This window comes from Heptranchias perlo, chromosome 16 (genome assembly GCF_035084215.1).
Source record: "Heptranchias perlo isolate sHepPer1 chromosome 16, sHepPer1.hap1, whole genome shotgun sequence".
NCBI lineage: Eukaryota > Metazoa > Chordata > Chondrichthyes > Hexanchiformes > Hexanchidae > Heptranchias > Heptranchias perlo.
In genome coordinates this window covers 56,399,904-56,414,413 of record NC_090340.1, presented here as the reverse complement: position 1 = coordinate 56,414,413, position 14,510 = coordinate 56,399,904, and the positions used below count along the sequence as shown (strand labels likewise).

General features: G+C 45.1%; 1 long non-coding RNA gene across 1 annotated transcript in view; it reads right to left on the bottom strand.

The window, feature by feature from the left end:
- Positions 1-13,844, bottom strand: part of LOC137333376 (uncharacterized) — a 52,415-nt gene extending 38,571 nt beyond the window's left edge. Inside the window, exon 1 of the long non-coding RNA XR_010965884.1 lies at positions 13,741-13,844. This is a non-coding gene — a long non-coding RNA (uncharacterized lncRNA). The remainder of the gene's footprint in view (positions 1-13,740) is intronic.
- Positions 13,845-14,510: the final 666 nt, after the last annotated feature.

The following is a 14,510-nucleotide window of genomic DNA, read 5'->3' as shown; positions in this document are numbered from 1 at the left end:
CTTTGTTGTGGAGAAATCGAGCCTGAAATGCTGCATTTTATTCATCACGATAGCGGTAAGATTTGCCCTCCTTTCAACTCACAGGCTGGCTTCACTGAAAGCATTTCCCTGAGTAGAAATGGGCCCTGTGCAGAGTGTTGTATACCATACCTTGGAATGTAAATTACTGCCGTGATCAAGTAGTTTGCATAAAGTGACCTTTTTTTTTTACACAGCCCACCTGCAATAATGTGAAATTGATAGCGCAGCCAAGAAGACTGCAACTTTTCTTCACCCTTGCAACCAGAAGAAAATCCAATATTCCAATTTCTGCACAGCAGCTCACAGATCAGCACATAAGAACATTAGAAATAGGAGCAGGAGTAGGCCATACGGCCCCTCGAGCCTGCAGATTCAATCAGATCATGGCTGATCCCGGGGATGAGGGGGTGGACATATGAGGAGAGGTTGAGTAGATTGGGACTCTACTCATTGGAGTTCAGAAGAATGAGAGGCGATCTTATTGAAACATATAAGATTGTGAAGGGGCTTGATTGGGTGGATGCGGTGAGGATGTTCCCAAGGATGGGTGAAACGAGAACTAGGGGGCATAATCTTAGAATAAGGGGCTGCTCTTTCAAAACTGAGATGAGGAGAAACTTCTTCACTCAGAGGGTGGTGGGTCTGTGGAATTTGCTGCCCCAGGAAGCTGTGGAAGCTACATCATTAGATAAATTTAAAACAGAAATAGACAGTTTCCTAGAAGTAAAGGGAATTAGGGGTTATGGGGAGCGGGCAGGAAATTGGACATGAAGCTGAGTTCGGATCGGTCAATGCCCTGTGGGTGGCGGAGAGGGCCCAGGGGCTATGTGGCCGGGTCCTGCTCCGACTTCTCGTGTTCTTTAGATTTGTGGTTGGGATCAGATCAGCCATGATCTTATTGAATGGCGGAGCAGGCTCGAGGGGCCGATTGGCCTACTCCTGCTCCAATTTCTTATGTTCTTATGTTCTTATGTTCTCAACTCCACTTTCCCGCCTGATCCCCATATTCCTTGATTCCCCGAGAGTCCGAAAATCGATCCATCTCAGCATCCACAGCCCTCTGGGATAGAGAATTCCAAAGATTCACAACCCTCTGCTCGATTGGTGATTCTGCTCCTGAGTAAACTACAGTGTTGTATTTACTCTGTTTTGTTTCATCAAGGATGTATTATTACCTTAAAGAAGGTTACACTGTCGAAAATACAGCTATAGTATTAGTACTACAGCCAGCAGTTACAAAGGGAAGTGGAAATCTGGAACTCGCACCCACAAAAGGCTGTGGATGCTGGGGGTCAAATGAAATTTTCAAGACTGAGATGTAAAGATTTTTTTGTTAGGTAAAGGTATCAAGGGATATGAAGCAAAGGCAAGTGAATGGAGTTGAGGTAAAAATCAACCATGATCCAATTGAATGGCGCAACAGGCTCGAGGGGCTGAATGGCCTAATCCTGTTCCTATGTAAAGCTCCCTCCACTTCAATCTCGGAGCGACATTTTCTATACCCTACACCAACCATCCTGTGCCTGGGTAGTGCAATATTGAAGGTATATAATGCAATACTACTGAAGTCAATCAGTCAGGTAAACAATCGCTGTTCTCGGTATTATTAGACTACCGGAGAATTTGAAGCTACAATTGTTCTGTTTCCTTGGGCCCTTTTACTTCATTGCCCATGTGCCCTGACTTTGTGATCTGGTGGCACAGGGGCTGTCTTGACGACAGTTTGCTAAAATCATAACTAGGTGACTTTGTGATGAAATGAGGTGCCAGGATGAGTTGACAAACATTTCCTGTTTCTGTTTCTGTTCCTGTGCAACAGTTACTGATGAGGCTTGAAACGGTGATAATATCAATTTGACTTATGATCCCTGAAATTTGTTGCTACGTACCCTGTGCTTTGTGTAGACATCACATTAGGAGCTAACTCATCATTATTTGTTAACAAATTTATATTTTTTTAAAAATAGTAAGAATCTAGTTACATCCATGAAACTACTATGGAACTGAAACGTATGGATCAGGAAGGTTGAAGTCTGATTCCCCAGTCTAAGTTACATTAGCTGATCTCAGCACAAGTGGCAGTAGGAGCACTACAGTTGGCATCAATACCCCTAGGTTCAGAACAGTGGAAAAAAAAGGCAGCCAGGATTCCTGCTCCTTATTGCTATCCAATGACTCCTGCTGCAAAGTGTGCTTGGATGGACATCAGTCGATGGCAGGATTGGGTTCAGACCCCTTTCGAGGTCAAGTAGCCTGCTAACCCTCACTGCCTAGGCTCGCAAACAAAGAGTAGCCACTTAGTAAGGTATTGGGAATGTGACCATTGCTGATTCATTGGCATGAATCAGCACCTTCACGTGAGGAATGGAGGAATCTGATGGGAGGAGAAGAATAGACTGTTTAGATGAGGACAGTTTCCACTTCTCTTGACTAGACTGCTCTGGTCAACAAATTAGATGTCCTCAACATCTTAATGAATAAGTTCTCAATGATTCACTCAAAATACGCGACATAATAAAAGTATGAAACCTTGATGAAATGCAGCCAATCCTCTCCAAGAAAAGTTAATAAAAGCATTTTTTTTTTAAATGTTAATATTTTTTCCTACTGCCTAATGTTGGTAGATTCATCTCTTGTATCAAAGGGATTGTGAAATGGATCATTTCCTGTTTTTAAATGTTCTGAAGCCTGTGAATGAAGGTTGTAGCTAAACACTGCAACATTCTCGTTTACATGGGCATGCTCTTTTTTTTTAATCTCACAAGCTGAAAGGTCTCTGTTAATCGAAAGTGTTCATAGTGTAACTTGAATTAAATTAAGTTGGATTTAAGAGAAATTGGTGTCGATTTTCAACTTGTCGGTCAGGCCTAAAACTGGCGCTGCGGATCGGCTGCCCGTTGTAGAAACTGCCCAATTTTAGTTTCCATGGAAATAAAACTCGGACGGTCCCCGTAACGAGCGCCCGACCTGCAGCGCCAGTTTTACATCCGGGAGTCAAGTTGAAAATCTACTCCATTATGTTTAATACTGTTGTAACATTTTACTGAGAATGGAGCCTGATCATAAGATTGTAACTCAGTGACCCAATATTTGTGTCTTTTGAGACAGCGCATACCCAACTCAATAACTTTCGGCAAAGGTCGGCTTCTCAATAAAGCTGGGATGTCTTTCCCTATTGAGATCTATGCTGAATTTGTTTTAGGGATCTAAGAGAATTATTCAATTTCTCAAGCGATCAGGAGCATCACAAGTTCGCTGATCTTGTTGCAAAGCCAGATTGGCAATCTGGGATAGAAATTTTCACATTGCCTCGCTTGGCTGGAGCCAGGGGCACATATAGCAAAATTGCATGATCCCAGCCCCTGATTTTATGTCCATTAAAATTCATAGACTGAAGACTGTAGGCCGAGAGTGTACAGATTTGCAATATGCGGCTTGCAGGAGAGGCGCAGAAGAATCTTTGCCCCAGCAAAGAGCCTCTATCAAAGCGAGTGCAGGTCAGCACTACAGTGTTGTAGGCATATCTTTGTACAGCGCTGCCTCCAAGAGAGACTCCCCACCAGAAGCGGAGGACCTGTAAATTTACCCTGTTTGCTTCATTCCATTTGGAGGTTTGACAGTAAGTGTAAACTAGATGAGTTAGTGAAATAGTGAGTTCCTCAGTGAAGGCTTGACAAGTCCAAGCACAGCAACAACAACTTGCATTTATATAGCGCCTTTAACGCTATATAACGTCCCAAGGTGCTTCACAGGAGCTTTATCAAACAAAATTTGACACTGAGCTACATAAGGAGATGTTAGAATAGCTGACCAAAAGCTGGATCAAAGCGGTAGGTTTTAAGGAGCATCTTAGAGTGGAGAGAGAGATGTAGAGAGGTGGCGAGGTTTAGGGAGGGAATTCCAGAGCAAAGGGCCTAGGCAGCTGAAGGCACCAACGCCAATGGTGGAGCAATTAAAATTGGGGATGCGCAAGATGCACGAATTGGAGGAATGCAGAGATCTCGGAGGGTTGCAGGGATGGAGAAGGTTACAGAGATAGGGAGGGGCGAGGCCACCAGCGAAAAAAAGTTATCTGTTTTTAATACAATGGGTCATTCTCTGTCTTTCTCTTCCTTTCGGATGTTTCTCTCTCTCTCTCTGTCTTTTGTTCTGGCCTTTTGTATATTCGGTGGTCCTGTAGGTAACATCTCTCTGTCTGAACACTTTGATTGCCTTGACAACGGGCAGTTGGAAATATTATCTGTAATCACCAGGTATTGTTCTCTGACTATAAATGTGGTAACGTTCAAAGAATCCCACACTTCACCTGATGAAGGAGAAAGCCTCCGAAAGCTTGTGATTTTCAAATAAAACAGTTGGACTATAACCTGGTGTTGTAAGATTCCTTACATTTTAGAATTAAGTTTAGGAAGGTTTCACCTAACTTTCTTATGCCTGATGTTGATGTCAGTTAATTGGATAGCTGCATTTCAATGCAACTTTTGGTGCTTGACTTTGGAGTTCTGCAAATATGATGTTCGACATTTCCTTTTACACATCAATATTGGACATAACTTTTCGATAAGATGGTCAATGATGTTGAACTTGCATTTCAAAGCAGACTTGAATATCTTCCACTTAGAATATTTTTGGGGATTATGCAGTTTGAAGATTATCGCCGGGTCTTTGTATTTTCAGATCTAACATGGAGTTAAAATAAAAAGAAAGACTTGCATTTATATAGCGCCTTTCACAACCTCAGGACACCCCAAAGCGCTTTACAGCCAATGAAGTGGTTTTGAAGTATAGTCACTGTTGTAATGTAGGAAACGTGACTGCCAATTTGCACACAGCAAGGTCCCACAAACAGCAATTTAAATAATGACCAGATAATCTGTTTTAGTGGTGTTGAGGGATAAATATTGGCCAGGACACCAGGGAGAACTCCCCTGTTCTTCTTTGAAATAGTGCCATGGGATCTTTTACACCCACCTGAGAGGGCAGATAGGGCCTCGGTTTAATGTGTTATCCGAAAGACTCCCTCAGTACTGCATGTAATGTGAGCTTAGATTTTGTGGTCAAGTTTCTGGAGTGGGACTATGAACCCACACACGTTCTGACTCAGGAGCGAGAGTGCTACCCGCTGAGCCACAGCTGGCACTATAGATATGTTTCTTGATCTGTTCCTTCCCCTCCATCCTCCCTGTCTACCAGACCACGACCACTTTATCAACAATGCTTTGGCACACCTTTAATTAAAGCAGGGCTTTGATCCAGTACCAATGCTTAGCTGCTTGGTTGGCATGTGCAACACACTCTATGACACTGCTTTGTCTAAACCCAGATGAAATCTGTATCTTCTGGTAAAATGCCAGTTTGAAGTATCAACATCCTACTTATCATAGAATCATACTTGAGGCCGCTCTAATTAGCCTTGTTATGGGGCCAAGACTTCTGCTTGGTATCCTTTTCAAAATAACACTGAAAGCTCATTTAGATGGCCAAATGGTGGTCAAAGATGCTTTGTTGATTACTTTTAGGTAATCAGGCAGCTGATCACCACTAAATCTAAGTAGGTATTTCCTTTGGTTTTGGAGTTTAAAAAAATCAACAGTTCATATGTGTCTTAGAGAACAGAAGGCCAAGGTTGTGCTGAGGTTAGTGGCTTCACTTAGCTGAGCAGAGGAGAATTGCATTGAGCAATGTATGTATCACAAGGGTAGATTGTCCTCTCTGGGCAAACAGTGAGCATGGTCTGGGGAAGGCCTCGGCTGAACCTTGCGCCAAAAAATCGAGCGGTAAAGTTAAGCGCAGTTGCGGACCTGAAAACCCGCTCTCTCCTATCTCATTAAAACAGCAACACTGGGCCTGTGCCTACTACAGTGCAGGCTCAGCAACATTTTGTGGGGATGCCCCAGGAAATCCCAGGGCAACGCAATGAGGGCAGAGACCTGAATTGACAAGACTCCACCACTTTTTCCTGTGCTTTGTGCCTGAGGAACAGACACAGGACCGAAAAAAATCTTCTTCTTCAAATGCATTAGAAGCTTTTTTCAAATTCATTCACAATGTCGCTACATGCAAGAACCAAAGCAATCCTACACATCTTACCCCTATGGATGGACTGTCATATTGATAAGAGAAGCCATCTCTTTGCTTCTATAGTAAGAGGCAAAATAAATATTGACATCGTTTTTTTCTTGTGGTTTTTTCTGGTATTGTGATTTTTTTTCCCCCCATTTCCTATAAAGTGATCTTTGTGGCATCTCTGAATAGATTTTTTCCCAAATTTTGGGAAATTTTGTGCTATGGACTCTTGCCAGCTAGGGACTAGGACACTTGGTCCAAATTGTGTGGGGGAGTCCAAAACTAGGGGTCATAAATATAAGACAGTCACTAATAAATCCAATTAGGAATTCAGGAGAAACTTCTTTACCCAGAGAGTGGTTGGAATGTGGAACTCACTACCACAGGGAGTAGTTGAGGTGAATAGCACAGATGCATTTAAGGGGAAGCTTGATAAGCACATGAGGTAGAAAGGAATAGAAGAATGTGCTGATAGGATTAGATGAATTAGGGTGGGAGGAAGCTCATGTGGAGCGTAAATGCCAGCATAGACCGGCTGGGCCGAATGGCCTGATTCTGTCCTGTAAAATACTATGTAATTCTATGTAAATGCATCTCTTATAGGCTATTTACTGCAGCAGAGAAGGGAGCCTTTTGCCCGATCAACCTTGCCTGGATTTGAACCGACATCTCAAGTAAAAGAGCTCTGCGCTATCCCAGTCCTTCAGGGAAGACATAGTTCTTGAGCAAAAATTCTACTGAAGTTAAAATAGATTAAATATAATTTAGTAAGAAAACGTGTCCCAAACATTTGGGGTTTGTAAATGAGAAGTCTGGATACATTCCATTCTTGTCTCACTGGGATATTTCTGCACTTACATAATAGTTGGATGGCCTGGTATTTCTCAGCATGAAGCATCAATCTCCCCATCAAAAGGTCGTGAGTTCAAATCCCAGCCTCGCAAGTTCAAGTCCCAGATCGCAAGACACCTGCCCTCACTGCATGTGGTTCAACATTGCACAGCCGGACTGCTAAATAGCATGTGTTGTAGTTGCCTCTGTATCACTTTGTGCTCCCTAACCAGTCATAGAATCATCCAGCATAGAAGGAATCCCCTCAGCCCATTGTCTCTTTGTGTGAGCTATCCATTTAGTTCCACTCCTCTGCTCTTTCCCCATAGCCCTGCAAATTTTATTTTTCAAGTATTTATCCAATTCGCTTTTGAAAGTTACTATTGAATCTGCTTCCACCACCCATTCTGGCGGTGTGTACTAGATCGTAACAACTTGCTGAGTAAAAAAAAAACACCTCAATTCCCCAAAAGAATGTATGTCAAAGAAATACATGTTTTTTATATCAGTCATGGAGTGGCGTTGATGGTTTGGATGAGCATTACAACCAGTGTCAGAATATGTAGTGGCCTGAACTAAGCTGCTGCAAATTAGTTCAAGAAAAAATTCAAAGTATGTAGGAATTTCCAGTTCCACGAGTGGTGTCTTTTTTGTGGTAGCCTTTGTGTTAAGGTTTAAATATCAGCTTGGCTCAATTGGTAGTACTCTCACCACTCAGTCAGAAAATTGTTTGTTCAAGCTTCACACCATGGGGCCGATTTTCGGATGGCGGAGCGGGTGCGTTGGGGGCGAGGGGGGGGGCTCCTAACATCGTAGAAATCCAGAGCGGGTTCGGAGCCCGGCTCCAACCCGCTGACTTCCGGGTTCCCCAGTGACGCGTCCGGGTGCGCGCGCGCCTCCCGAATGCGGGAGTCCCACCGGCAGTTAAAGCCGGCGGGATGATAATTTACATACTTTTACACTTGGTTAAAGTACTTGAGATACCTGTTTGAGTAAACATTTTGGCAGGGGTGCAATTTTGAAGGATCCTCAGCGTGTTTCCCGTGCTGTGGGAAACACTCCATGTTGCAACAGACGTGTTTCAGCCAAATAGCCAGTGGGAGATGCAAATACTTATTTGGCAGGTGGGAAGAAAACCTAATTTATTGCAGCAGGGCACTTTGTCACTTCAGACAAAGTTTTGGCTGCAAGACCTTTGTGTTTTCACTCAAAATTCTTACTTTCCACCCAAAATTCTGCTGTGCAAACATATTTACCTACTTTGCGGACCCCCTCAAACTTACACTGTCAGGATGGGGGGGTGGGGGTGCTATTGCTGCATTCATGGGCAGAACAGCGGCTCACCTGGCTGCTCATGAGGCCAGGGAGTCACTGATATGTGAACGGTTTTCCTAACATCAGACAGTGTGAAGAGTCCAGTCCTCACACCACCTGGATAGAGCAGTGGCCACACCAGCCGCCCCCCACCCTGCATAAAACAAGCCTGCAACTACAGATACACCCACTGTAGAGTGACCCAGTGGGTGGCATCAAGTGTGGGCGTTCATGGTGAACCTCATGAAAGGGCCTTACTACAGAAGCCAGTCAAGCATGGCCAAGACGTGGCAGTAGATGCGACAGTAATAAAATTTAATGTGCGTTTAACAAAAAGCAAATATAAATAAAAAACATGACCAACCGTCAAACACCCTTGTGCACCCCCTATGTGCTTACAAAACCTTCGCCTTTCACTTCCGACTATTTCTATGTGGTGCTTCCCCTGTGGCTGCAGCAGAAGTAGTGGCAGGTTGCTCTTGTTCATGCCCTGACCAATTAGATGCTTTGGGCCCATGCCCTCTGGGTTTCGGTGCCCGTGAAGGCCTCTTCAAAGACTGCTCCACCTGCACCTGTGCAGGGGCAGACTCGGCCACCTGGAGAGGAGGCAGCATTGCAGGTACTGGTTGAGAGGGGGGCAATGGGTGAGACGTGGGAGCGCTTTGAGTGGCGTCCCCACTTCCATGTTCCCTTTTGCCATCATTCCTCCCCTGGGCCACGCCCACATCACTTCTACCATTCTACTGGACGACAGCTTGGAGGACCTATGTGAAGCCTTGCAAGGCCAGTTGCTATTGTCTCTGCCTGCCTGTTTAAGGCGGCAGAATGTTGTTCACCCTGAGTCCGAATGGCCATTGTCAGGGCCTGAATGGACTCATTTGTGAACCATGCTTGTAGCTTCATGGAGGCGAGCCTTCCCTCCATCGAATACATTCCTGTACTTACCCGCGACACTATCTCAGAGATACCCTCCCTTACCACCATCCCATGCACGCAGGAGTTGGACTCCTCCATCCTCTGTGCGATTGTGGAGAGTGCGCGTGGCACCTGTTCCAGCACCTCGAATATGTGCTGCTGCCCCTCGATCATTCTCCTTTTAAAGGATGGCCCCCAGGATTCAGCTGAGCAGAGCCTGGAGAAGAATGCTCGCACCGACACAAGCTCTCCACAGCTGCCCCTGCCACCAGTGTCTGTTCGTGCTCACGTGTGTGGTAACTCACCATGTGCGACCCCAACTAGCTGTGGAAGGGGACCCACCGAGGTGTGTGTATCTGCGCTGGTGGATGGCTCGCTCAGATGTGACGGTGCCCCCTCAGAGGCCGGCAGATCCTCTGAGGAATTGCCCTCCGCCGTCACAGCGGTCGCTGAAGACCCTGTAAGAGAACAGAAGGCAATATTAAGCAAGGTGACAGATGTTGAGGTACTGAAGATGGCAAGGCAATGTTAACATCAATTTATATTGTGAGTGCTGAATGTTAAAGTTCTGTCACCAGACGTTTGTCAGCTGCCAGTCTCGGCGTCCCCGATGGACAGGCACTCGAGGGTACGGCTCAGCTCCAGAGCCTCCTGCTCCGTGTCTGTGAGCATAACTATCTGTTGCGGCCTCCCTCTGGTCCTCGCCCTCTCCTGTGCATTCTGGGCCCTCTTCTCCTATAAGGGGAGAAAGTAGAGAGGCGTGAGTGAGGGTTGGCGACGTGGCCAACCGATAAATGCATTGGTTTGGGTGAGGCTGACCGTGAAAGAGATGCATCAGAGGGTGAAGATGAGACATAGCCATGACATTGTATGAGGATTGGGTTGAGTGGTAGTGGTGGGGTGAGTACTGGGGAGGTGAGGAAGTGCAGGTAAGTTGAGGGTGAGCTTTGAGTGGGTGTGAGGAGTGATGTGATAGAGTAATGTTGGCAGTGTAGAAGGAGTTGTGGGTTGGGGGCGGTGATGTGGAAGACAGAATGTAGGAGAATGAGTAAGTGTACTCACTTTGGCTGACCCAGTTAGGTCATTGAAGCGCTTCCTGCGCTGGATCCAGGCGCGGGATATGTTGCTGCTGCTGGTGACCTCCTCTGTCTCCTCGAGCCAGGCCTTCTTGCTGGCAGAGGCAGGCCACTTTCTCCCGTCCGCCGGGTAGAACACATCCCTCCTCCTCCTCACCCCATCCAGTTGCACCTGGAGTGAGGCCTCAATAAATCTAGGAGCAGCTTTTCCCTGGGCTGCTCCATTGTTCCATTTGGGTGTTTGCTCCAGGAGCAGCCATTGGAGGACTGCCCCTTTAAGCAGAGCTCCTCCAGCTGACAGCCTGTGATGCAGATGCGCAGTCCGCCCGCTGCGCAGGTTTCGGACGCCAAACCCGGAAGCCACTGTTAAGTGGCTCCAATTTACCTGCGATCGCGTGGAGAACGGACAGATTTTATTGGGCGGGTCACCCATGCCCCCCTTGCTGCCATCCCGCCTCCCCGCTAATATCGGGGCCCAAGATTTAACCATATAGTCTTGGCTCTGTACTTCAATGGAGTACAGAGGCAATACTGCATTGTCAAAGGTGACATCTTATGGTTAAGACATTAATGGATGATGTTTCCACTTGTGTGGGAATACAAAACTAGGAGCCAAAAATATAAAATAGTCACTAATAAATCTAATAAGAAATTTAGGAGAAACTTCTTTACTCATAGAGTGGTTAGAATGTGGAACGTGCTCCCACGTGGAATAGTTAAGGTGATTAGCATAGATGCCTTTAAGAGGAAGTTAGATAAGTACATGAGGAAGAAAGGAATAAAAGGATATGTTGATAGGGTGAGATGGAATAAGATGGGAGGAGGCTCGTGTGGAGCATAAACACCAGCATAGACCTGTTGGGCCGAATGGCCTGTTTCTGTGCTGTAAAATTCAATGTAATTCTATGTAAAAGCTGAGGCCCTGCCTGCCTGTTCAGGTTGAAGTAAAAGATCTTGATGCATTAATCAAAGAAGAGCATGGAGACGCCCTGACCAACATTTTTCTCTTTGGTGTAAAGTTGGCTGTCGCATTTCCCTCCAGAATCTCGGCTGCTTTTCAAGAATGATTCATTCAACTGTGACGCATTATGGAATGCCCTGAGGATGTGAAAGGCGCTATCTCAATGCAAGTTCTTTCTTTCTCCTTTTCCATCGGTTTCAATGGCAGTCTCATAATGCAGTTTCTCACTGTTCTACTGCAGGACCTGGCCTCACACCCCTCACTGACACCCATTGCCTCATTGAGAAGTGCACTAAATAAATTAACTCCAGCTTGTGCTGATGGTTAAGAAAGATCTTGAGTGATATATTGCAGGAAATGACAGTAACCCCAACTTCCTGGTTGGTGCCTTCCTGTAGCAACTCTGCCCTGGTTTCTCCAACGTAAATGAGATCTGTAGTCATTGGGCAAACCCCCAAAAAAAGATCAAATCTGATCCAGTGGTGTGTTCCAAGCATTGAAAGGACAGCATTGCCTTCATAAAGTTATTGGGCAAAATATCTTATCATTGTGTCGAGTGTGCCTTATGTGTGGCCCATCCTGGCTCTTTCATCGGTGCGGTGATGAATGACGTCCTTAAGAGAATTGAACCCATGTTTGGTTTATATGTCTAAACGGGATTAGAAGTGAGAAGAAAGTGGCAGGACAGGGAGTGTAATGGAGCAGGCCATAACGGCAGAAACTATTTTTACATTTCATCAGAAACTTAAACTTTTAAATCCACATATTGACAAAATGTAGTAAATATATTCAAAGTTTTTTTAAGCAGCGAGTTGATATGATCTGGAATGCACTGCCTGAAAGGGCAGTGGAAGCAGATTCAGTAGTAACTTTCGAAAGAGAATTGGGTATATACTTGAAAAGGAAAAATTTGCAGGGCTATGGAGGAGGAGCAGGAGAGTTGGACTAATTGGATAGCCCTTTCAAAGAGCTGGCACAGGCACGATGGGCTGAATGGCCTCCTACTGTGCTGTATGTTTCTGTGATTCTATAATTGTATTAGAGATTATGTTAATTGTGGTAATTAGGTTTTATGTATGATATGCAATCTTAGTTACACTGCAGACATTACTCTACAATCTCATGTGCTGTAACAAGGCATGGAAGAACAATAAAAGGTGATCAAGCCCACTCATTCCAATGGACCATGCAGCATTATTGATTCCATCCAACTCAGCACTGGTAGTATCATAGAATCATACAGCACAGAAGGAGGCCATTTGGACCATTGTGCCTGTGCCGGCTCTTTGAGAAAGCTATCCAATTAATCCCACTCCCCTGCTCTTTCCCCATTGCCCTTCAAACATTTAGAAACTTCCAAGAAGGTGCAGCTGTGGGAAATTTGGATAATAGAACAAAACTCTAAGCTATCAGTCAACAATTGCAAACTACATTAGTGAACTCTCACCATCTCCATAGCTGACATTTCCATGGTTCCAGCAACGTAGGAACAGGAGTAGGCCATTCAGCCCCTCAAGCCTATTCCGCCATTCAATGAGATCATGACTCATCTGTACCCAACTCCATTCACCCACCTTGGCTCCATATCCCTTAATACCCTTGGCTAGCAAAAATCTGTCGATATCAGATTTAAAATTATTAATTGAACTAGCATCTACTGCTTTTTGTAGGAGTGAGTTCCACACTTCTACCACCCTTTGTGTGAAGAAGTGTTTCCTAACTTCTCTCCTGAATGGCCTGGCTCTGATTTTAGGGTTATGTCCCCTTGTCCTAGACTCTCCCACCAGCGGAAAAATTTTTAATCCAACTACCCTATCAATTCCTTTCAAAATCCTAAAAGCCTCAATCAAATCATCCTTAACCTTGTATATTCCAGGGAAAACAAGCCTAGTTTATGTAATCTCTCCTCGTAATTTAACCCTTGGAGCCCTGGTAACACAAAAAGCACAGTGTTCCCCAGAGTACTTGGTCATCCATGCTTAAACTTATCTTAACGACCTTTACAGGCAGAGTACCTTGGTGTCTCTATCATTTTAATACTTTGTGTAGGCATAAGTCAAGGGATGGAGCAGGCAGGCAGGGTTGCCAACTCCGGTTGGAGGCATTCCTGGAGGTTTGATCACATGACATTCTGACCGCGTGATGTTTGATCACGTGACATCTAGGGTTACCAACTCTGGTTGGACATATTCCTGGAAATTTCATCAAATGACTACCCGCCACTGAGCACCCCGCCCAGTCAAACAGCTTTTTCTTCCATCGCCAATGTTTTTATAATTAATTTTAAGAAGTATTCAATGAAAATGGAAAAAAAAACAATTCTTTTAATGCCCCTATTATTTTTCTCCCGATTTGCTCTCAGCCATGTCCAGGAGCTTAAGCATTGATTCCCGGAGACTCCAGGACAATCCTGGAGGGTTGGCAACCCTACAGGCAGGGCCCTTTGAATGTCTGTGCTTTGCTGAATCATTGGGATTGGAAGTGGCCTGTAGTTCAGTTCCTTTTAATTTCAGTTTTTGGAATTCTGCTCCTTGCTTTTTTCTTTCTACAACTTACCGCAGATGGAGAAGATTGGCCTGAGAACGCCTCCCCAGTTATTGAGCTCACTGAGCACTCGGCAGGCTAGCTCCGTGATTCCTGAAAGCTGTCAACTCCACATCTAGACTCTGCTTGGGAAACACAAAATATAAACAAATCTATTAAAGGGACAGAAGAGTGGGCCAAAGCATAAGCCAAATTGTAAAGAGGTTTGAGTTTTTGTGCTGTTTTTGCTTTATCAATTAGGTTCTAAAGCTTTTATAATGGTGAGAAAACCCAATGATACGAAGATAGAACGAGCATCAAATTTGTTATATAAACCACTTCCTTTTCTGTTTAAAAGCCTCGAAAGATGTCAGCCTTGACCCAGTGGTAGCACTCTGACTTCTGAGACAGAAGGTTGAAACAGTGTACAAAGGAATTTCCAAAGAACATGTTAGAAAGTGTTTGTTACGAATATCGTACAGCCCCCAGATCTTCCCCCACCTCTTTTCCTGATCTCGAAACCCCCTCCCTGCGACTTACCTGAGCGCGTAGTCCATTCCTTTCAGTCCCGAGCCGGTGGCCCGAAATTGCTCTGCGCCGGTTTCGGGCTGGCAATTGACTGGGGGCGGGAGGGAATACAGATGAGGCCTGAGAATTAAAATCATCCGGGCCCCTCACACTGCCGAAGTCAGGAATGGAGTTTACCCCGGTCTCACCCCCCTCTTCCCCTGCACGATTCTCGCTCCGAGGTAAAATCGAGGCTTTAATCTAGACCCACCATGAATTGGATTGGCACTGCTCAA